Genomic DNA, 26,215 nt, shown 5'->3' with positions numbered 1-26,215 from the left:
ATATATGATAATAGGAGATGTTAATGGATATATTGAGATTATTTAGGTTTTGGGATGAAAGAAATTTTTTAAAATGTATCCACCTAAATTCCCACTCCAAATGGAGAATGATCCGTTTATATTATTATTATTATTATTATTATTATTATTATTATTCTCATGCTCACTTCATATTTCTGGTCTACTAATTAAGAAGCCAGTAATGTTGGAGGTTGGGTACTTCATCATGGATTTACCTGAATTGCTTTTAAAACTGTCATCTTTGTCCCATTTCACTGGTGAGGAACTCTCAGCGCCCTCTAGTCTTTCAGAGAACTAATGATTTTTGTGAAATTTTAAAACTGCAAGCATTATAGCTGTGCTATTTGTTCAATTTTGGAAACAAAAGGTTTAAAATCTTGAAACTCCATTCAATCTTCACAGAGAAATCAAGCAATGATGCATTGATTTATAAGGGGTGTGAGAAAAATGTCACTCTAGCCCTTTCGGAAGTTCTAGATACATCACTGACTGAATGAGTCGTAGTCTAAGCAGGTTCTGGTTAGTTGTTAGGAATGTAAAACAGTGGCGGCAGCTCTATGACTCTTTACTGAAAGAGTGACTGTAACACTGATACACACAAGCTCAGATATATGATGACTAGATTCAGATAAAACATATCGCTGTTGTCAGAAGAAAACCTCGTCATTTTTGACGTTTTTCAGTTTTTGACATAATTTGAAAATGCCTGTTGTTCTTTACATTGTGTGTAAATTTCATATTGAAACAGCCCAAAAAAAAAACTTGGGGGAAAAAAAAGTCTGGTTCCATTGACTTACATTAAAAGTAAGGTATGTTTTTTCCTTCTCCTGTAAAGTTACCATTTTGGAGATACGAGGTTTTCCTCCAACAACAGCAATTTGACATTTTCACAAGCGTCAAATGTCTATTTTAATATAGAATTGCCAAAAAATGTACATTGTGAATAACTGTTAGCTTTGTGCTAACATACTACTAGAATCATTACCATAGAGGTTCCTCGTTTTTGACAGGAACGGTTCGCCACTGCATTTCACTCAGAGTATGATGGTGATATCAAGGCCTATTAATAGCAATGTTGTTATTTCTTCCCTGATTTAAACACCTGACGAGCACCACATGGTTGTAAGCAGCTTCTACCCTCCTCCTGTTGGACGGCTTGTTAAATTCTCCGCCGTTCCTGTCGTCACGCCAGATTAACACGTAATTCCGCAACATTTGTGCGCGGTGAGAGTGCCGTGTGACTCCAGCCTGACGCCGTGTCGTCTGCTGCGATGGCGCTCAGTTTCCCTCCTCTGAGCGCACGCTCTCCTCAGGACGCTGATGAACATGCCCAGCGATGACTTCACCCTCTTCACACGCTGGCCTTACACACGGCGGAGCGCTCCCGTATTAAGATGCACGTGCGGTGCCAGGAGCTGCTGCGAGCTCAGTGGGCCTTCCATCATTGCTGATTAGATACGGAAAATGCGGTGCCAGTAGCGGATGCTGCTGTGAACATGCGGTGGAGTGCTTTGGAGTGGAGTGGAATAAAGTGTTTTGGAATGGAAGGGAAGGGAATAGGATAGAAAGTTCTGGAATGAAATGGAGATTTTTTTATGTAATTGAGTGCTTTGGAATGGAACATGTTATGACCCCACGTTTTGTCTAGGGCGCTGTGGGATCAGTAACGCGTGGCATTGAAAGACTGAACTGGTGATGATGGATTAAAAGCTTGAGGAGCTGACCAATAGAGCTTTTGAAGCTATTTTATTAAAACAAACCACAATAAAAAACCAAAAAACCACAACAAAATAAGGGCTAGTCACACTGCGGACGGCACCAGAACAAAATCTAACCACACTTGCCTACACTGAAACAAAGTACTTAGCTAACCAAAAAAAATAAATAAATAAAATAAAATCTAACTACTCTACACTTCCCTGTCCAGTGATCAAAAGTACAAGAGGCGGTGCACTCTGATCTAAGGAACTAGACAGAGTCGACTCCTACATGGTGAGAATGTATAGGTCATCTCACCTGTTTGAAACCCCTTTTTCTTGTAAAACAAAAGTTAAGTGTGCAGGTGATACACCAAAACTACAGTACTTCCCCAACACAAGAGTGTTCCGACCGTTAGGGTGCCTACACCTGTTTTTGCTGCCTTGTCTTTCTCTTTTTTTCATGTTCCCCCTATTGTTTTACTAGGACCTGCACTTGGAGACTTCTGATTGGCTGCAGCAGGGGGCGCTCCAGCTATAAAAGGGCCTGGGTAAGCAAGATGGTGGCTGGCTGCTTTGGTTGTTGTGTTTGTGGCCAAACCCAGCACTTTGGTTCGGCTTGTCTTAACCAGCCTTGATGTTTCTTGTATCATGTACCTCTTGTTCTCTAAAGTCAGGGGTGAGCTCCCTGTTTTGTCATGTTCTCCTGGTTTGGTTCAGGGTGGTTGTTTGTATTGTTCTTTTTGTCCTAGGTAAGTTAGTTTGATTGGCCGGTTTTGTGCATTAGCTCTCCCCTGAAGTCATTGACCTCCTTTAGTTATATATCCTACTATGTTGCATCTAGTAGATGGCTAATGTAAACAACCTTCTCTTTTCTGCTGTCTCACTACGCTGCCTTTAAAGACGGGCAATTCAAGTCTGATTACTGAAAGGAATAAATGTTATTTTGCCATCTTATCTGGGTCAAAGGTGTTTTGGTCTGGCGGTTGGGTTGGTGTTTGGCCTTTTTTATGTACTACCTCTTTTAAAATCCCCTGGACCTATGAGGTCGTAACCCTCATACACTAAAAAGAAGTGCTGGTAAAACACTGAAAACAAAAGCAAACTAAAACCCAGCACACGTGATCAGTGCCCTCTCTCTCCTCAGCCATCTTGAAGACCTCTTTTTAAGGCTTAGGCTCCTCCCCCGACTACACCAGCCAGGCCTCTGATTGGTCAGTGGACCTCCTCACATGACTGATGGCAAAACAGGTACATCTGTGAAGAAAGAGACAGAGAGAGAGAGACAAACACAAAAAAACCCAAAAACATGCTTACACATGACACACCCACCCAAAAGATAGCAACTCTAGTTGCATTGGTAGAATTTACAGAAAGTGGGAGCACAGCTTGGTACAGTTCCTCACAGAGAGCAATGAAGGTCTAATATTGGAAAGATTAAAACTACAGCATGGACGAAGTGGGTCTTGACCCCACAGAAGCTCATAAGAGCGTTAACACAAATGTCAAATGACCAAATCAGGCCTTTCGTGTGAAAAACCCACACATCGCAAACTACACTGCTGCAAAAACTTGAGCTTAAGTCATTATTGAATGTTTGAATGAAAGTGTAAAAGAAAACTCTTTTAAAAATAATCTCCAGAGTTAGACACTCCAACCACCGTGGAGCTTCCTGCTGAACAACGTTGTGCAAACCTCACCTGCACACCGCTGACCCTCCTGATGATGCTGCTGCATTTTTTTATTATTATTATTATAGACATTGCTACTCCTGCCTTCCCCCTTTCCATGTTATACTAATGACCAAATCCCATTCTCTGCTAGTTCAACTGCTCGTTACTACATGAGGTAATTTCTTAGGTTGATCTGATGAGACATTTTTTACAGCGTGACACTGTCATCATTGGCGACGCTCATGGGGTCTCAGACCCGGAGTTTTCTGTAAAGCTGCTTTGTTGTAAAAAGCACTACATAAATAAACTCTAACAACAGTGCACTGTAAGAAGTGGCTCGTCAGACCAACCCAAAAATGACTTCATGTAGCAACAAGTAAATTAACTAGTTTTATTCCACCTAAATAAATACTTTGAATGAACGATTCTTTCAATCAGTGAAGTTTTTGAGTTGAATAAAACTAGTTCAGTTGCTTTGTTACCACAAGGTAATTATTTAGGCTGATCTGATGAGACATTTTTTACAGTGTAGGAAAACGTCTAGAACTAGATCTTCCTCATATGAACAGATCCCACGAAGCAAACGTCGCTTGACCCAATCAGGTACCCCACATGAAAGACCCTATGAGGCAAATGTCAAGCAACTAAATCAGATGGTGCGCAATGTAACTGAATTTAATGTAATGGAAAAGAATGGAATGCAACTTTGAAAGTATAGAATATTTGAAATTACATGGAATAGAATGGAATGGCGTGTTTTTGAGAGGAATGGATCGTGTGGAGTGTTTTGGAAAGAAAAGGAAAGCAAAGGAACAGAATGGAATGGAATGGAAAGGAATATTTTGGAATAGAATAGAATGGATTGGAGTGGAATGTTTTGGAATGGAATGGAATAGTTTGGAATGGAATGGTTTGGAATGGAATGGAATAGTTTGGAATGGAATGGAAAGGAATATTTTGGAATAGAATAAAATGGATTGGAATGGAATGGTTTGGAATGGAATGGAATAGTATGGAATGGAATGGAATGGAATGGTTTGGAATGGAATGGAATAGTTTGGAATGGAATGGAAAGGAATATTTTGGAATAGAATAGAATGGATTGGAATGGAATGGTTTGGAATGGAATGGAATAGTTTGGAATGGAATGGAATGGTTTGGAATTGGAAGTGAATAAAATGGAAATAAACAGACTGGAAATTGGACTGATTGGAGTGCTTTGGAATGGAATGAAACAGAATAGTGTTTTGGAATTGAATGGAATGGATGGTAAGACAGACTCCATCCCAAAACTGCAATTGAAGCAAATGAATTCAATTAATTTCAACAGGGATTTCAAAGGCAAACCAACATTTATGGTCCAGCCCATATGTAATTTTATCACACGAGTCAATATTAATCCTGGTATTTTATCACTGTATTTAACCCAAGGCCAAAGTACACGGTGTATAAAATAATTATCATTGGAAAAGTTGAAGTGAAACACATTATGGCCGAGCTTTCTAAAACGGAAAAAATGCCAGGAACATTAATTGGTCCTGTTTTCTTTGAACCCCATTGACACATAGACCAGATTTCCTGCTTCTTCCCTTGTTTTGAAGTTGTTCTCTTTCAGGCGTGTTGGCTTTGTGATCTCCCAGAGTGCTATAATTATCCGAGAGGTTGCCTCTTCCTCTGGAGTCTGAGTGACACCGCACCTGGCCTCGGCTCTCGGCGTGCCAAGCCGAACTGAGGCTGGCATGGAAAACAGCGCTCTCTTCCTGAGGAGGCCCAGCGAGCCGTCCAACAGATGGCACGCCTTTCAGCAGGGCGAGCAGCAGCAATCTTAATGCCAGCGCCTGCAAATTAAAACACACAGATAGAAGCCATGTCCAAATGGGCCAGCGCGTCCAGCCCAGCTCAGTCAGGGAGGCGTATGGTGTGGACGGCGTGATTAAGCCTTGCTCTGTCTGTTTGCGTAGTGCACAGTAAACATGTTTGCATTAATGATGCTGCAGAAGGAACACATGGAAAAGACACATGTTGATGCAGGCGTGTGTGACTGCTTACATGTTTCACATCAAAGGCTGTTTAATATGCATGATGGGAAAGTGGGGGCCAGAGAATGTTTCTGCATGGCATTAGCAGACTGTATGAGGACTTTCAGCACGCTTATTTAAGCAGTAACAACGAGACCATCAGCAACAAAAACAACAGTTCTAATTTTAGATTTTCAAAACGTTACTGCTCCTTGCTTAGGAGTGAAACAAATATGCTAAGTTTATTAGAAATAAAAAATGTATTTAGAAAATGGTATGTAGATTATTTGTATGTTCTATTTTATATATAAATCTAATTATAAGCTATATGGAGGTTTTAAATGTTTTATTCAAAAATGAAATTTTTTACAATTTATTTTGACATTGAATGAAAACCTAGCAAGGAATAAAAACATGTATTTTTTATTAAAATATGTTGTCAATAAATTTTGTCCCATCACCATAGCAATTTTATTTACTATCCAAAACCATCAGTGAACCTAGACATGAGTTTTTATATGGAATGTTTATGATAGTTACAAATTACAGTTTGCAAAAAAACAGAAATTACAGCATCACACACTGTAAAAAGCGTCTCGTCAGATCAACCTAAAAAAATGACTTCATGTGGTAACAAGTAAATTAACTAGTTTTATTCAACATAAAAAATTACTTTGATTGAAAGAATCGTTCATTCAAAGTGTTGAATAAAACTAGTTAATTTTCTTGTTACCACGTCAAGTAATTTTTTTAGGTAGATCTGACAAGACGCTTTTTACAGTATAGTGCCCCTGAAGGGACACGGTGTGCACCATATACTATTAGGTGAGCACCCATTACTATCAAGTGAGCACCCGATACTATATGGTGAGCACCTGATAGTATTTGGTGCTCACTTGATAATATCAGGTGCTCACCTGATAGTATTGGGTGTTCACCACATAGTAAATGGTGCTCACTTGATAGTATCAGGTGATCACTTGATAGTATCGGGTGCTCACCACATAGTAAATGGTGCTCACTTGATAGTATCGGGTGCTCACCACATAGTAAATGGTGCTCACTTGATGGTATCAGGTGATCACTTGATAGTATCGGGTGCTCACCCGGGTCCTTTTTTTTTACCTAAAAAAAGAAACACATCATGTTCCTTCAGAAGCGCCATAGAAAATAGTGATGAATCTTGTGGTAATGTGACCATGTGTGGCGGAGGAGATGAAGACTTCGGGAGGACGCAAAGGTGAGGATCCATCAAATCTTGTGAATTTATTAAAGTTTTTACAAAAAAAAGGTAAAGAAAAATACAACAAAGGAAAAAGAAAAGAAAATGGATTAAAACAGCCATCAGGCTTCTCCCAGCCTCTCAACTACCTCCATGTTCATGAGCCCGCCTGCTAGGCCCTGCCACCCTTAGCAGACGACACGTCTGCTCCAAGCTGTCTCTTCCTGTCACATGCACTGCTGCCTTAATACTTCCCCTTCCCTGGAACATACCATCCTAAGGAGGTTACGAACAAGAAAAACCAGTACACGATACACATTGATCACCAAAGACACCATTAACGTAGATTTCTCTACATACGTATCTTAAATCTACAGCGTCATCCAATGGTCAATTTCTCCCTTTTCTCTCTACAGGAGCTGCTGACCGAGGACACCCCCCTCTTGAGGATATCAACCAGGTACGTACCACTATCCCTACAATCTAATTTCTCAGCGGTGTGTTCTCAAGCTGGCTTAGTCCAATTTGGGTGCATCTTATATTATTAAAGGTGTAGAGCAGATGTAAATCTCATTGGTGATGTGTCTGGCGCCTTGACATCATCACAAATCTGAATAATAAGTTTTCTTCAGGGACTATTTTGCCTCACAACGCCCTGCAGGTATCCCTGCATGGATTTAAAAAAATAATATAGCTTTAGGCCACAACATTCTCAAAATGTATGCTTTAGTGCACGTTCTGCCAGGAAGACTCCAATGCTACATTACTCATTCATTCCTTACTCTGACCAATTGCTGACCCCCACCTGTCTTTAAAATGACTCAACTTACAAACCTATTCTGCCGACGTTTCGATGTTCCCTCCGTCCTCCCCACCACCACCAGTTTCGTCCCTGCCCAGTAGTCCAGGGAGTGGGATTCACCCACTGGGAGGCTCTCAATGCTCTAAGACCTGAGCTGAATTGTTATCCTTCAAATTGCTAAATCTTTTTGAAGATTAAAGAATTGTCTTCCATCACTCTTCCCTCCTGAGTCTGTCTGGTACAGCTATCATAAAACAATCAGTGCTTTTACACGCACTGAATAATCTGATACCTGCCGAAAATCAGATTTTGTTAGTAACATGATCAACACATTTACAAGCACTTGGGTTATCAGATAATGGGGGAACTCCAGGTTTACATGAGTCAGACAGTAATCAGATTTCTGCTTTACATCCAGCCAGTAAACTCACAGAAGAAGACGCGATGTAAACGTAACATAAAACTCAAACTTCATGCCACGTCTTTTTTTAAAAATATTGAGTCACTTTGTCTGAAAATATGAACATACATCATCTAGAAGATGAAGAATATTTAAATCCTTCTTTTCTTCAAGCATCTATTTGGTTCCTGTGTCACTCCAAATGTGTATTGCTGCGTCTCGCGGCGACGCTGTTTGCTTATTCCTGGTACCGCAGTCTGTTTTCGCACATGCTCAGACTGAGAAATCTGAAAGAAATCAGAGTAAGAGTTCACATGCACTGAGAAATCTGACTACTGAGATAAAATCCAGCCTCTTTATCAGGTTTCTTAATCGGATTTCTAGACCTTACTCCAATCTAAGAAATCAGAGTATGCTGTTTACACAACCATTTGAACTGCAGAAATCTGATTATGATCGGATTATTAAGTGCATGTAAACACACTCAATGTTTCAGACTTCAGAATGGAGCATTTCACATTAACAAATCGAATAGCTTTGACCACGACCGTTTAACTAAGCGTTTGGTGGGATTCCTCTCTAAGGTCTCAGGCCTTACAGGGTTAAAAGTGTCGGTGTGCAGAGCGCTGCTGACAGGGCCTGCTGGGTAATGTAAATGCTATTCTCTCTGCTGCATCGCGTCATGTCTGTCTGACAGCTTTTGCAGTTAACCTATCGAACTCTTCAGTTCAGCAGTCAGCAGCACTCTCACACTGTCAATACTCACGGCCAGAAACCAACGTTTCCCCAAAATCTCATCAATCTTTTTTTCTGAAATCAAACATTGCTTTCAATCTGTCTCAAACTTGATATGACTCTCTCTGGAGCCTGGGGGAGTGGATAGTGGGGATGAGGCCTTACACGTGTTAAAGTCCATGCCGTTCTGAGGGATGATGGATGTATGCTGTTCTCCCAACACTGACTGCAGTGGTATCAGTCAGTAAATAAAACAGACACTGAAGAGTCCTGAAGAATGATTTCCTGCTTGGCCATTTTTAAACCCAAGGGAACCGAAATCCTAAACAGGTTAATCTTGTTCTTTTTAAACATTTACACCGATCAGGCATAACATTATGACCACCTCCTTGTTTCTATGCTCATTGTCCATTTTGTCCACCTTGTAGATGTAAAGTCAGAGACGATAGCACAGTTTGTGTTGGTCATCCTCTAGTCCTTCATCAGTGGTCACAGGACGCTGCCCACAGGACGCTGTTGGCTGGATATTTTGGTTGGTGGACTATTCTCAGTCCAGCAGTGACACTGAGGTGTTTAAAAACTCCAGCAGCACTGCTGTGTCTGATCCACTCGTACCAGCACAACACACACTAACACACCACCACCACGTCAGTGTTACTGCAGTGCTGAGAATGATCCACCACCCAAATAGTACCTGCTCTGTGAGGGTCCATGGGGGTCCTGACCACTGAAGAACAGGGTAAAAGGGGGCTAACAAAGTAACAGAGAAACAGATGGACTACAGTCTGTAACTGTAGAACTACAAAGTGCACCTATATAGTAAGTGGAGCTGATAAAATGGACAATGAGTGTAGAAACAAGGAGGTGGTCATAATGTTAGGCCTGATTGGTGTACGTATGTCTTATGAATGACTTTCAGTGTAAATAAGGCAGTCTGAATCTTAGATAAGCAGTGTCCACACACATAAGGCTGATAATTTCTTAATCTATTAAAGGTAAGAGTAGCTTGAACACTGGCCATGACCATTTTTCTACTGCTGCAAGAAGCAATGAGACTCTCTTGTCACTGGGGTGGGAACTTCAAGGATCACCGTACCTTCAGTCAGGGAACATAACTGAACCATAATCCACTGAAATGATATGTTCTAAGCTGTACTGACTCCACACACCCCGTCTCGTCTCCAGGCTTTTATTTTACTGTTCTGTTTAAAACATTCGGTTATGAAAAGGTACAAATACGAACTTTTCACCTGGAAACACTTATTTAAGGTTCAGAATTGGACCTTAAAACCACTGTTGTACCTTTATTTCTAACAGTGTATGGAGGAAGTCCTACTCCTGGTCAGTAACTAGGATTTTCTTCAGTCTTCAAAGTGGCACAATCAGCTAAGCAGGTAGAATCTCCAGATTTACTGCCAGCGATGTCATCCATAGGATTCCAACAGGCTCTGCTGCTCTTCCTGTTCAGTCAATCCTCAGTTCAGAACTGAACACTGAGCTTTATCCCACAGTTTAAGGTGGCACCAACTTTTGTGACCCAGCCTCTTCTTTCAAGTCTTGGTTCCTCTCAGGGGTTCTCCCTCATGCTCTTAGGGAGGGTAAAGGTTAGGTAAAGAGCTAGGCCACCCCTGACCACGGGGGGAGATGTAGTGTGGCTCCTGGGCTCAATCAAGTCCAAAACCCTACACCGAAGGCAGGGGTGCCCAGTCCTGGTCCTGGGGATCTACCACCTGCACAGCTAAGTTCCACCTCTAATTAAACACACCTGATCCCATTAATGAAGGCCTTCAGGAGCACCTGAATATGAGAGACAGGGGTGTTGGATCTGGTAGATCTCCAGGACCAGGACTGAGCACCCATGACCTAGGGTGTCTTGAAGCCAGAGACTGACTCACATTGCTAAGTCTCTGTTTCAGAGTTCTGGTAAAGCCACCAGCCGGTTATCTTGGGTAGAGGTTCTAGAGTTCATTCTCTCGAACCTCTTTTGTCTTTAACCTCTTAAGCCTGTACTTTCTCAATTTCTGACTTTCTTCCACTGAAAAAAACATATTTCTTTCAAGAGAAAAGAAACGAGCAGAGCTACTGAATGTGTGTTTTTATGTTGACCTTTCTGTTCCCTATCTTTGTGAAATATTTCCTTTGTTTGAAGAGGCTGTTTTGGCATCTCCTTTGTTTGCTCTTTGCTCTGTTTCCCACTTTTTTCCTCTTCCCCTTTTGTGCTCTGCCTTGGCATTATTTCCTCGCCTCTAAAGTGAGAGCACAGAGCCAATGCACTCACCCTAGCATCTAAAGGTCTAAAACCCACTTGCGGTGTGTCTTTGTTTACATTTAATTCCATATTCTTGAGTCCCTCTGTTCAAATTCAAGTATCCTCTGTTGGAATCTCACTCAGAGGCCCTTGACCGAACAGCCCAGCTTCGAGCCCACCTCAGGGTGAGCTACCATATTTATCCTTTCAAGTCTCGGTTCTTTGGTTAATTAGCCCATGTTCTCGATTTGTTCATGTCTCCTTAAACTCTCCTCTAAAGGCTCTTCATAGAACATGATCCTCATATGTTTCATATCTAAATACTCCATTATCTTCATCACTACTTTCCAAAACCGCTGCAGCAGCTTCAGCAGCTGTAAACTCTCTGCACGCCGTTTCACATGAGTCTCCGATGTGGACTGAATGAAGAATGAAGGGTTTCCGGCGTGATGGTCAGTCCTTAGTGATTTCCTGAGTGTCCATTGGTCAGTTTCACACAGAATGTAGATGGACATACAAATCCACCAGTTCCACACGGTGAGAGGCAGATGACGTGTATCTCAGCCCCTCTTCATAGGCTCATAACTCCGGATGTGAGTCTCGTATGATCTCGTGATGGAAAGGGCGACTCTACAGATTCAGGAAGTGTTTGAACTGGATTTCTGAGCTGGATCATCACAAAGATACAGACACTGAGATAGAAACAGAGAATTTGACACACAGTTGAATTTGTGGACCCCAGAGGGTTAAACTAAATATAACTTATGTTAAATGTAATTTAAGAAAATACTATTTGCACACCCTGAAAAAGGATTCACTAAATCTTTTAAACTGCAAAGGTTATTTGGAGCAATGACATATAAGAACCAATTTTGGTTCCCTCGGGAACCTTTCAATCAATTGTTTGTTAAAGAAGCATGTTTTATAATGAGATGTGTGACTGTGCAAAAAAAAAAAAAAATAGTATGAAGAACCTTCTTGTAATGTTTTAAACAAGTTCTACACAAATTACAAACCTTTGTGTACAAATTAGAGGAATTCTGTAAGTTCTGTATTTTTTGCCGTTTAGCAAAAGAAAAAGTTTATTGAAGTCTTTTGAAGTTTATTGCTTCAATTTATTACCTGCAGCGCTAAGGAACATTTCACTGTCCACTTTAGACAGTCGCATTGTTTACTGTGGAGGGAAAAGAGAGATGGATGATGATGAGTCATGAGTGGCTGACGTGGGTTCTTCTGGCAAGACCACAAAGGAATGGCAGGTCTGTGTGATGAGCCTTAGCGTGCTTTTGGGCTGAAGAGCGTTTCAGATTACCCCTTCAATACTCCGAGTGCTTGGTGGGCCCAGATAACATTGAGACAAGCTTGTGGAAAATCACTCATCTAAAGAGAGAAAATGGGAACGCTCGATATTTCAGCAAAGAACAACCGAGATTAGCCGTCACCTGGAGCCGCGCCGCAGAAAGAGGCTCTCCACCCCCTTCTGGGACACAACTGAGTAAACGAGTGAACGACAGCGACAGATGGCTTTAAATATGGGTTAAAGCCAAAGTTTGGCACAAAATGAACACAGTTTTCTCCCTTATCCCACAGTCGATCGGCCAAGACATGCTTTCTGCCTGATGTTTGCTTCTTTAGGTTTAGCACTGGAGCAACGAGGCTAATAATGCTAACAAGAACACATTGATATTGACCAAGAGCTGTTGGACCACTTATGTCCTGTTAGATCCCCAGCTTGAGTGGGAGGGACGGTTTTCAGGGTAGTGGGTGGATTATGGTTGAAGGGTTAGAAACATACTGTTTATGGCTGTACTTGAATAATGCAGTTTGTTTATGGCTTCAAAAAATGCAATAAATATATTTGGGGAAAAAAATACTAACAAGTAATGGAAACTTCTACTCCACCAATTAGCATCATCCAAACCACTACATCTATGAAAATGGACAAAACAACATAAACTACATAATCAAGTCATAATCAGGTCTCCTAGTTAAACTAGGTTAGCACCATGCTAATTGGTGGGTTTAAGCTTCCATTAATTGTTGGCTACGTTACACTTGTAGTTCCAGTGCAAATACTGAAGAATCTTCAGACACTGAACATTTCTTGGCTGATTGTCTACTTTTAACTGAAAAACAATATTTTACCTTATTACTAAACATTTTTATTTGTTTTAAGTAATTATATCTAGTGAAAGTGTCTTATTTCAAGCAGTAATGCCTGAAACGAGCCACAGTATCTCCACTGTAAAAAAAAAAGATCAGTAAACTTGCAATAACATAATAGCAGAGGAGTTGAGTTTACAGTGTTTACATCACTAATACTCAATACAATTATTTGTGATTGTATTTTTTGCTGTATGTAAGTATATTTTTACAATACTACATATTTACAGCTGTCAAAGTTACTAACAAAATAATCATTTCCTTTCAGCGCTGTAAAAAGTGGCTCGTCAGATCAACCTAAATAAATGACTTCATGTGGTAACAAGTAAATTAACTAGTTTTATTCCACCTAAATACATACTTTGAATGAACGATCCTTTCATTGAGTTGAATAAAACTAGTTGATTTGCTTGTTACCACATAAAGTCATAGGTAGATCTGACGAGCCACTTTTTTATAGTGAGTTTTTCAAAAATACCAACAGCTAACAGGCTAACAGACTCACACTTCCGCCTTAACTTGAAATATTTAGTAAAGGATTTGCTGAAAAAATGCAATATTCAAAGTAAAAACATTTCAAAATACCACCTCTTTCATTTTCTTTGAGCCAACGCTGTTTATAATCACTCTGTTGAAATAGTGTCCTTCAGCGTGATCACATGAGGCTTTATCAGTGTTTTGACAGGACCAATTTAAAACTAGTAATATTTTGAAATGTCCAAAAACACCATAAACAGGTGACGCAATCATAGCTGAGTATGAAAGGAGCATCTGGTGTCGTGTGGAGAGTACTGAGGCTGGACGTAAGCACAAGAAATCTACAAGGCTTTAAATCAAGAAAATTGAATTAAGAAATACGCTGATCAAACCAAACACAGGGCAGGGCATGTGACCACTACAGGTAACAAAGTAACATTGACTAGACCACCATGAACTGAAACTAAGGGCTTAACATAGGCAGAAACAATAGGGAACACCTGGGAGAGGGAGGAGACAGGAGCTACAGACAGGCGGGAATCCTAATAGGGAAATGGGTAGAGCGATGAAACCAAAACCAAACCAAAAGCACATGGCTACAACACAGGAGAGGAAACAGGAGCAGAAACACACATACATACAAGAAACTGTGACATCCAGGAAAGGCCAAGTCCTTTATGAGTGAGAATGGGTCGAGGCTCAACACTTGCACAAAATGCACAAGCAAAAAATCCATTATTTACAAAAAAGTCACCTTGTACACAATTTCACCCTCTACAGTGCATTATAACATGAACAGATTTAGAAAATTTGAACAAAAGTCTGTGCGAAAAAGAAAAGGCCAAAAATCGCAACTGAATGCAATTTGTGACCTTTGACTGAATTTAAACCAGCATGTTTCTGCTCAAGAATGCTTTGACAAACCGTTGTCAATAAATATTGATCATCACTGCATCCACAATTGCAGGTTAACACTGCACTTTGCACAGTGGAACATATCAACAACACCCAGAAACACCGCCGACTTCTCTGGGCTCGAGCTCATCTGAAATGGACAGATGCTGATTGGTGTATTGTGGTCTGATGAGTCGACCTTTCAGATTGTTTATGGACATAATGGACACTGTGTTCTCTGATCCAAATAAGAAAAGGACCATCCAGAGTGTTACCAGTGTAAAGCTCAAAATCCAGCACCTGTCATGGTGTAGGGAGGGATTAGTGGGTAGACTGAACATCAAACAGAACTTACTAATCACTGCTTTCTGTTTTTATTAGCATTTCAAATACTGTCCCAATGTTGTTGGAATTGGGATTATAGTTTCATGTAGGTTTCAAGCAACTAAAATTGAATGAAAGTTTCACTGTGTGCAGACAGCCTAACAGAACTGACGAATGAAGAAAACAGTGAGAGGGAAGGATTCAGTGACAAGCTTTCATTATGCAACGTACTGTGGTGTTTCATTTTTAAAGCCTTTATTAACTCCACCCTGCCGCTCGTTCCTGCTGTTTACCATCAAACGTTACAGCAGACTTTGTACTGGGGGGGGATTAAATTTAGACCCCAGATAGGAGAAGCAGCACAAGTGTCAGCTTTGGGTGAAGGTGCTTAATAAAGATGGAAGAAAAATATAAACAAACAACAAAGACAGCAAACGAAAGCAGGTTAATCTGCGTCTGGCACAGTCGCAGAGTTTTCTGAGCTTATTTATTCCTTTATTCCGAATCCCCTCAAAAATCTCCTCTAATTAATACAAAGGCACGTTAATTGGACGCCTCAAGCTGAATAATTAAGCCTCTGATTCTGCAGCAGAAGCAGAGCTGTTTCTTCCCTGTTCCAGTGGTAGAAACAACTAAAACAGTAATATTTAAGAAGCTGCGCTTGAAAGCTTTCTCTGAAGAGCACGACTGATTGTTCATCTTTTTAAACAAAAGAAAGAGACACAGCAAATAAGACAGCAAGGAAAAGAAGATGGAGCTCGAGTGCAGAATAAATGAATTTGTGATTTGAGCTGCTGTTCAAAAGCGACTGACTGAACATGCTGGTGTTTCAGGATCTGGTGTGACTGCTGGACCCTGCCAGGCCTTAAAACGCCTCTTCTTACATTCTGTTGAATAATTTCTGGCCCATAGTTCACAGAAACAAGTGGACAATTTGTGTGGAAAGAGCAGATTCTAGACTTTCAGTGCATACCGCATCAGTGTCTGTAAATTGAAGATGAGAAATTTTATTATGATTTGAATTTATTGTTGTGTACAGTCTTGTTTTGCAGAGAGCAAAATATCACGTACGTCAAATGTAAATGTGCCTAATAATGTAACTATGCAAGCGTACAACTACATTTAAAACATACAGCAAAAAGACAATCATCACTTAAAAGGGTTAAGAATGGGGGAGATTGACTGAGCTGAGTGAGCTCTCTCATTGGCTAGGACTTCAGGAGCTGGACTGAAGGCCTTGCATGTTAAATTAACTACCAACATAATTAGGAACTGACAGAGGAACCAACCAATCACACCCAATTTCAAGAGAAAAAATCCATCACTTTAGGCCAAGACTACCCAAAATTGGCCCATAGGAAAGTTGCCCTAACCCCACCCCTTCACCCAGTAAGAGAACATATTTTTATTCTATATTTTTTTAAGTATCTTTGTAACATGATTTTTAAATACATTTTAAACTTTGTTTTAAACTTACCTTCTTTATTTGTATACTGCTTTGTCGTTTTGGCTCTTGGTCCACCATAAACATTGCTCTTTGGCCCTCCATTACAAAAACTAGTCCATCTGGGTGTTCTAGATACATCACTGACTGTGAATTTGAGCCGTAGTCTAAGCAGGTTCCGGTTAGTTGGAAAACAGGAAAACAGTGGCAGCAGCTCTATGCCGGAACTCTTAAGCTAATGTAAAGATGTTTTATTTTAATTGGTTTTGAAGCATTTCTATTGGTCCACTCATCGTGAAATTTGTATATGATGTATGTTGGTGGGAGGGGTACTGGTGAACTATGACCTTATTGGTTAATATTACTTAGCCCTGCCCACTGATGCATGGTGATGTCAAAAATCAGAAGACGTTTTTTGAAGCAAGGCAAAAGTCACTGATGTGGTCATTTTGGTTTCAGTGTTTTTATCATGTAAATTAATTTTTTAACTTTTTTTTTTAGTTTTCTGTGCTAGTTTTTAATTTTGCTCCTAGTGCACCCAAAAAATAATTAATCTTCAACTATGAAGTTTTTTTCATCAGGTTCAGTAGCACTCTGAAAACTATTATAATGTGCAGTTGCACTACTATTTGTCTATACCACTGTGTCCGTCGTGGTTATCCATGTTCCCTGGATTTTGTAATTTTTTCAGAAGGGTTAAAAAAATATACAGCCATACACCACAAACATGCAGTCGTTAAAGGGCAGTACAGCAGTTTATTACTGTTAGCACCATTTTTTTGTTGTTCAGTGTTGAAAATGTGCTGAAGAATCTAGACTGACTTGTTTTGGCCACTGGATTTGAAACTGGCCTGTACTCATTCAGGACTCGAGTGTCAAGACTTAATACTTTCTTTTTATTTGCAACTTAGCGACATGTGCCTACCTCTCACAAAGGAGGTATTATGGTGTAGTACCTTCAAGACACTGTTAAACCTTCAAAAACTTTAAAAAGTTAGTGTTCAAGCTTGAGTTAACTGAATTTTAAATGGTAAGTTAATAAAAAAAGAGTGTTTTATGCCCTAAAAACTTATTATTTTGAGTTCAAATAACAAGATGCACAATGATCGCATATATACAAATAACAAATGCTGTCCCCCAAGTCCCTCCCTCCCACCCATCCTCCCTCACTTTGTATGTCAACACAGCAAAGTTTACATAGAAATAAAAGATAAACACCATAAATTAAAGAGAACTCAGTATACACATGCACATATACAGATATATACATACACACATACACACATATCCATAAACAAAGACACACACTTCAACATATCTTTATAAAAACACCTATATATATATATACAAAATTATTACTGGAATAAAAAGAGTATTGACACAAAGAGATTAACCAGTTATCCTGTCCTAGAATGCATTTTAACTTTAAGGCCCAAAATGTCTTTTTACAGTGTATTTGAATGGAAGATTCCAGAGTTTAGTCTTATAAACGATGCTGAATTGTGATTATATCACCACAAACATTCATTAACAAGGTAATAAAGGGTTCATTTTGATTTCTATTTTCCATCCCTGAAGATCCACACATGCACGTGGAGGATGTGGAGAACTCCTGCGGTGGGTCCTCCAGCAGCTGGAGCGTGAACAGTGTGATCTTTAACCTGAAACAGTGCCAAATGAAGAGAGAGATGAAATCAGACACGTGTAGCCTGAATTCTGCCATAAAAAGAAACTCATTATGCAGTGAGAGAGAAGCAGACGTGTTCTAGTACCGAAATGGAGAACCTGATACAGTGCTGAAGATCTCACCTTCTGATACAGAGGCAGGAAAACCTGCAGAGTTAGAGTTAAAGCGCTGTGCAGATTGGATTAGGGTGACGTGGGGAGGTGTGGGAATGTCATCTCACCACAGAACGACTGAAATAGTCTAGCGCTATAATTGAGAAGAAGCTTTTAGCTTTACCATCATCTTTATCCAAATGTTGGAATGCAGAACTGGTTGATAGCAATATTTATTTGTATATACCACCTATAATGAATTCGAAATAATCTGTACATAATTGTGAATTATTTTCTTTAACAATCTTGACTTCAACACTACATTCATCCATTTTGAGGTCCTGGAAAAAAGCAGAAAACATAAATTTCACTCTTTCCCTTTATTCCAGCTTCCATTCTTTTCAGGAGACTCGCTTTCAGTTCCTCAAAGAATCTGCAGACACACCTCCAAAGTTCAGTCTTAGAAGCTGGTTGATCATTTTCTGAAGTAATCAAACACATTCAGTGGTGCTGAGGTCTGGACTCTGGGGTGGTCAGTCCATCGCTCAGCTTCTTTGTTTGATGTGTCCGTCTCCTTTTCTCAGTGAGGTTCTTCTTGACAGCTACACATCCTTTCAGACCCACAGCGCTGAGTCGTCTTCTCACAGTGGAAGGATGGACAGAAACTCCTGTGGATGTTGTGTTGTTTATCTGATGGGGACAATGGGAGGCCCATTGTCTCTGTAGCCTTTAATCATTTCTTCTTTCCTTATGCAAAACTATCTCATATTAAATCTCCTCAAAAACATCTCCTTAAAAATTATACTTACTGACTGTTTTGACCTGAAATTAAAATTCTGACATGAAAATATTAATTAATAACTAGTATACACAATTATTAAAGAATTACAAATAATTATGTAATGTATATAAAACAAACAAAAAAAAAGTGCCAATGACTGTCTACAGTCAGATATCTGTACAGAACCTTTATAGTATATATGAAGAACTTTATTTTGCAAAGCTGTCCAGTAAACAATTCATGCAGACTGTCTTATAATGTGTAATATAAACTATTAACTGCTGAAATGGCTGCAGTTACATGCAGCACATAATATAAAGAAGGGAAAGAAGAATATGAGCAGATGAACAGGTGTTTAATAGGGTTAGTATTTCACTCAGGGTCTGTAAGGAGCAGCTGCAGCGCTCCGTTAGCTCTAAGGATTTTCTGAAAACTAACAAAAGGATTATTATGTTTAAAGTATAAACCTCCTAAACAGAGTTCAATTGACTCAGTTCACTGTTAGCCTCTTCAGTGCTCTTCCTGGCCGTTTACAGTTTCATATACTTGTATAATACATTATTTATTAACAATTCACTATGAATATTGTGCTTAGAGAAAGAGTTCTCATATTTTTTGAAAGAGAATTTACTGCTGTGATGAACTCTGAAACTCGAGCTTTCGGCAGAAGAACATTTTACATCTTGCAGTTTTATTTTCAGTAACTATATAAACACGGGCTGCAAAATATGGACAAAGTGTTTGATAAAGTTGTTGGATACTATCATGATATAAGAAGCGATCAATTATAATTAAAATAGTGTTGCTGAGTCTGGATCTGCAGAAAGACTCTGATTATGTGTAATTAAAGACAAATCTAACTAAACTCTCCTTTAAGTAGACAACAAAACAACAACATTTCAAAACATTCACTGTTATGCAAAGTAGAAAATGACACTAATGAAATACTAACCTCATGTGGAAAAAAGATATATGGACATGTATTTTTATATATTTAAAATACTTTGCAGTCCAGGCCAAAATACATTCAAAACACAAAAATTTATTTCAGAATATATTGCCATATTAACCAAACATATTTTAAAATACATGTAATGAAATACAATGTACTATACAAACATAAATATATGTACAACCCCATTTCCAAAAAAGTGAAAAATGTAAATAAAAACAAAAGGCAATGATGTACAGACCATTTATACTCTATGTTTAATTGAAAATAGTACAGACATCAAATGTTAAAACTGGAAATTTTATTGTTTTTTGAAAAATATGTGCCCATTTTGAAGTGAAAGCCAGTGACAAAAAAGTTAGGACAGGGGCAACAAATGCCTATTAAAGTTGTGCAATGCTAAAAAAAATAAATAAATATAATCTAGCAGTTGATTGATAACAGGTCAGTAACATAATTAGGTGTAAAAAGAGCATCTCAGAGAGGCTGAGGCTGAATCAAATAGTGCAACAATTCAAGAAAAACGCTTCTAAACACAAAATAGCAAAGAACTTTTACTTTTCATCATCTACGGTACAGAATAACATTAAAAGATTCAGAGAATCTGGAGAAATCTTTGTATGTAAGGGACAAGGCTGAAACCTGATATAGGCTGGCCGTGATGTTTGGGCTCTGAGGTGGCACTTCAGGTGGAAATCACTGCATGGGCTCAGAAACACTTCTGAAAACCACTGTCTGTGAAAACAGTTCATTACTGCATCCACAAATGCAAGTTAAATATCTATCCTGCAAAGAAGAAACCAAATATAAACAGGATCCAGAAACGCCGCCACCTTCTCTGGGCCCAAGCTCATTTAAAATGGCCTGAGGTTAAGTGGAAAAGTTTCCTGTGGTCAAACAAATCAAAATTTGAAATTCTAGTTGGAAATCATGGACGCCGCATCCTCCAAGCTAAAGAGGAGAGGGACCATCCAGCACACAATTCAAAAGCCAGCATCCATGACGGTATAACAGTGCATTAGTGCACATGGCATGAGTGACCTGCACATCTGTGAAGGCACCATTAATGCTGAACGATATATATATACATGTTTTTGAGCAACATATGCTGCCATCCAGATGACGTCTTTTTCAGGGAAGGCCTTGATTATTTCAGCAAGACAATGTAAAACCACATTCTGCATGTATTACAACAGCATTGCTCTGTAGCAAAAGAGTTTGGGTGCTAAACTGACCTGCTTGCTGTCCAGATCTGTCACCACTAAAAACACGTTATGAAATGCAACATACGACAAAGGAGATCCCGAACTGATGAGCAGCTGAAATCCAGTATCAAACAAGAATGGGAACCATTTCACTTTCAAAACTACAGCAGTATCTCCTCAGTTCCCAAACGCTTACAGAGTGTTGTTATAATTACACTGTTTATACCCACAGACCTTAATCTTTATGTGCCTTATGTCACTTTATTGTTAATTTCAGGGACCTTCTTATATTTATATATTTTTTTTCTTATCATTCTATTTTTCTACAATTAGGTTTTTTTATGATTAGTATTTAGTGTTTATTTAGTGTCTATTTAATTCACACATTTCCTGTTTACCATCTATTAAATGTTATTGCTACACTATGGGGTCTGAGAGTAACACAATTTCAATACTCTGTGTCTATGTCCTGTACATATTGTAGTATTGACAATAAAGCTGACTTGACTTGACTTGATTTACATTTTGCACAGCGTCCAAACTTTTTTGGAAATGGAGTTGTAAATGTGTTTATCAAATCCATTTGAAAACGTATGAAAATATCCAGAATCCTGTCTGATGCTCTTCATTGTCTGATACCTTTAGAGATGAATTTGTGTTCCAGTATCTTCATTTTAAATCTGATCAAATGATCCTTTAACAGGACAGAAGCGAGTGTTGTGGGTATTGATACTCTGTGAAAATGCAGTTATGATCTGATATCTTGTTTATGTGAAATACATTGTGTGTGAGAGTCTGACTGTAGACGTACATGGTTAATGTAAAGTACAGTGCAGATCACAGACGTCAGTACGTTTAGTTACATCTGTAACCTTCATTACACACAACTGAACGCACATAATAAACACATAAAAATAAATGAACTTTAAACATATATTTAACAGACACATCCAAATACATTTGGAATGTATACACTGGCAGCAGTACATGGCACAAATGCATGCAGCAGTGTAAAAGTCTTTTGAATTCACGCCACTGTTTATGATGTTTTCATTGAAATTTGGGTTATAGAGTACGTGAACAAGTACACCTGGGCCTCAGCTATGACCATTCAGCACCTGTGTGTCTCAAAATATCAACATCCGCTTTATTCCGCCACTGCAGCCGATGGCTAAAGTCAGGAAAACTGAACTCTTGGCTAAACGTTCTGCTTATTGCTGCGGTCTGCAGTCTAAAGCTGTTAGAAAACAGCCAGCATTCATTTTTCTACACAGTCCTACAAAACTGGATCAGTAGAGGTTTCATTCCTGACAAAGCTGAGTAATTCTTACATTATACACTGTTAGAAATAAAGGTTCTGTACATTTTTCATTCATCAAGGTACAAACAGTGTAAATGTTCACTCAAAGCTCCAACAGTGGTTTTAAGGTCTGATTGTGAACCTTAAATAAGTTTTTCCAGGTGAAAAGTTCGTATTTGTACCTTTTCATAACCGAATGTTTTAAACAGAACAGTAAAATAAAAGCCTGGAGACGAGACGGGGTGTGTGGAGTCAGTACAGCTTAGAACATATCATTCAGTGGATTATGGTTCAGTTATGTTCCCTGACTAAAGGTACTGAGATGGAGCCTTGAGGGTTCCACCCCAGTGACAAGAGGGGAACTGACCCAGAGACAGTTTAGTACCTTTATTTCTGAGAGTGCAGACGTGTGTAACAGAAGTTTGGATCTGCCAGTGTGTGCTGCTAGTTTATTCAGATGTTTATTAGGGTAAGTGTGTTTACCAACAAACAAAGTTTCTGAAAGTGTGGTGAATTTACAGCCCATCTCATTATCAATTACAGCTGCTTAGTGACAACAGTGAATACCAACCTGTGGAAATGAGAGAGAGAGAGAGAGAGAGAGAGACAGAGGTGAGGTAATACATAAATGCACACTGTCTTTATTATGTATTTTTCTATATGTACTGTACATGGGGTTTTTCTTCTAAGACAAATTGAAATTCCTATTTTGTTATTTGTCCCAAAGAATTATATAGAATTCTCATCTCAATTCATTAAATACAAAATAATCACAAAACTACTGTGTGTAATGTGTATATTTAGACAATGTGCTGTCACTTGACTGTATGTATATCTATATACAGGTCTATATGTACATTTATATATATAACTATATATAACTATATATATATATATATATATATATATATATATATATATATATATATATATACACACACATCGTTTAGTCCATGCATCATGAAGTTTACAATGTAAAGGGTGACAGGTATTTTCAAATTATGTCAGAAACTGAAAAACATCAATTCGAAAACAGTGATATATATATCCACCACCCAAATAGTACCTGCTCTGTGGTGGTCCTGTGGGGGTCCTGACCACTGAAGAACAGGGTAACAACCTGAATGCATGGTGGAATTCAAACAGAATTCTTAAATACAGCTACTCTCCCTCCAGTCAAACTCCTTTGTGGAAAAACCCCATGTTTTTAATAAATAACAAACCTTTCATATTCTCAGCCTGGAAACAGAGAGGAATAACCAGCCTGGCACAGTTGTTCTCTGGTGGCTTGCTCATGACCTTTGATGACATCAAAGAAAAATACAATATACCAGATAATTGTCACTATCAGTACATACAACTCAAAGATGTTCTAAAGAAGACAGTTAATAGTGGAAATCTCTGCAATCACACTCCTCCCCTCTACTTAAAACTACACTCCCTAAAACCTCAGAAAATGTTATCACAAATATATAAACTTATAGCCTCAAAGGACAACACTATCTCACTCCCAACTGAAAAATGGATATCAGATATAAAAGAAACATGTAATATCAACTGGCAAAATATATGCTGTGATATCTTCTCTATGTCCAGCAATTCAAAACTCCAGCTAATTCAATATAAAACCCTTCACAGAACATATATCACAGCCTCTAAACTACACCGTATGGGATTCAGTCACAGTGATAAATGCCAACATTGTCCAGCTTTAACAGACAACTACTATCATGCTTTCTGGAATTGTCCCCCGACCCAGCAGTTTTGGTCAGAGGTCATGGACAGGCTATCAGAGATTTTGAGCCTTGTCATCCTTTTATGTCCCATTATAGCGCTACTTAATGACCTTTCCTCACTTTCAGCACCCAATCACCTCAAATGCTTTATATTCATATCACTTACCATTGCCAAAAAAGTTATACTGCTGAACTGGAAGGACAGAACCAAAATTTCAATAAAGCATTGGCTTAATCTCCTCATGGATCACTGCAACGTGGAAAGACTCACAGCAAAAATAAAAAAAATAACACAAAATTATTCAAGGAAACCTGGTCACAATTTTTACAATATATTGAGAGCTGATTTCTCTCTCCAAACTCATCAGGGGAAGGTTAAAACACCTACATAGGATTTGATACCTACCCACGTTATAATTACATAAAAAAAGGGGGGGGGGCATTACTGTCTTGTTTATTGTTTTGTTAAGTGTCTGTATTTGTCTGTTCTGTATGTCCAGTTTGTCATTATTATTATTATCATTTATTATTATTATTATTATATACTTCTGTGTTATTTCTGTTCATTGTTTCACTCAAATCAGGGGATGGGTGCGAGGGTGGCGGGGTGGTGTTTGGAGGGGTGTTGGGTGGTTGTGGTGCCACATCACCTTATATGTATATGATCATTAATAAACAATGAGTTGCGATATTAATAGCGAAGTGAAAGAAAAAAAAATATATAAGTATATAGGTCCCCTGGAAAAGGGGGGGTGGTGGTGTGGCCAAGGAATGTTGACCCGGGGATTTAAAAGAACAGGGTGAAAGGGGGCTAACAAAGTATGCAGAGAAACAGATGGACTACAGTCTGTAACTGTAGAACTACAAAGTGCACCTATATAGTAAGTGGAGCTGATAGAATGAGGTGTGTGTATATATATATATATGATTTCTGGGATGGTATCCTGTGCCAGTTCTCTCTGTGTTCTGTCCCAGGTGCTGAATAATAAGTGCCAATTTATTTTCACATCCTTGCAGATTTGTCTCCTCATAGCAGGTGAACGCGGCACACCGGCACGTCTCAACATCAAAGCGAAGTGAATAAGTGTTTATGCAAACGCAGGTTACGCTTTATTCGTGTGATCAGAGAGTGGAAAAGAGGGGCGGATGAAGCCCCTCCCCCACCGCATGATGCAAATCCCCCCCGCTCACGAGAAACTGAGCAGTGAAGCAGCGGAGGAGTTTTCTCAGGACAGACTTCACTAGTTTCACTTCAGATTGACAATCTTTCACACATTTTGCTTCACTTTAACAATGTTGGCTGCTAGAATTACTGTATCAACCAAATACTGTATATTGCAGCTCTGGTTGCTACCTCAGTGACTGATATGCTCATATGTGCTAGGCTATCTGCTAATCTGCTAATGTCATAGTGTGTTCCATCCTCCTTTGCACAGCTCCACATACTCTCAGTACCGTGTACTGCCTGTGTTCTGTTCTGTATTTATTATTATAAGTCTTTTGTTACAGCATGTTTATTTATTGTACTGTTTTGTCTGCACTGAGTTTATTGTATTGCCTCGAACTTGTGTCCTGTGTTGGTCCTGGAGGAATGTTGTTTCATTTCACTGTGTACTTGTATACAGCTGGAATGACAATAAAGCCTCACTTGACTTGACTTGACAGTCTGTGTGTGGTACAAAACGAGAGAGTAAGAGATCAGCTAAGACACGTTTCGTGTCAGAAGTGTTGCTTTCATATATACAGAACTGTATGATCTGATTGGGATACTGGAAATTATATAGAGAAAAAGATTATATGGATGATTCTACTGAACAAAGTCAGAGCTGAAACACTTTTGGGACTTTTAACTGATCTTGGACTGTAGACTAAAATCCTTTTGCTCTGAGTGACTATTTTGATCGATTGATCGTTCTATTTTGTCTCTACGAAAACAATCACAACTCTACCAAACTGTACCAAATGTGTCAGTAGTGACTGTTTCACTGACAATTTTAGCTCATTTTGAGCTCAGAAACTCAACCAGACAATCAAAAAACACAGAAAATCATCATATTTTATATTAAAACACTAAAAAGTGCTGAACTGCAGAAAATATGGCGATTCTTAATGTTCCACACTGATTTTCAGACTTTGGGACACATTTACTTCAAAACAATGGGATCTAACTGCTCACCATGTGGCCATGAGGGACAGGGTATGCAGGGGCGTCCAAGGGGCGTGGCTAAAATAAGGCTCTGTCTACGGACAAGAACTACATTTTGGTAGTTATAAAAATGTGGGACTTTTTTTTTTTATTAAAAAAATTCTTTAAAAACCGAAACAAACAAAAACAAAATGTACA

The sequence above is a fragment of the Colossoma macropomum genome, unplaced genomic scaffold (genome assembly GCF_904425465.1).
Source record: "Colossoma macropomum unplaced genomic scaffold, Colossoma_macropomum, whole genome shotgun sequence".
NCBI classification, from domain to species: domain Eukaryota; kingdom Metazoa; phylum Chordata; class Actinopteri; order Characiformes; family Serrasalmidae; genus Colossoma; species Colossoma macropomum.
Note: the sequence above shows the minus strand (reverse complement) of the source record.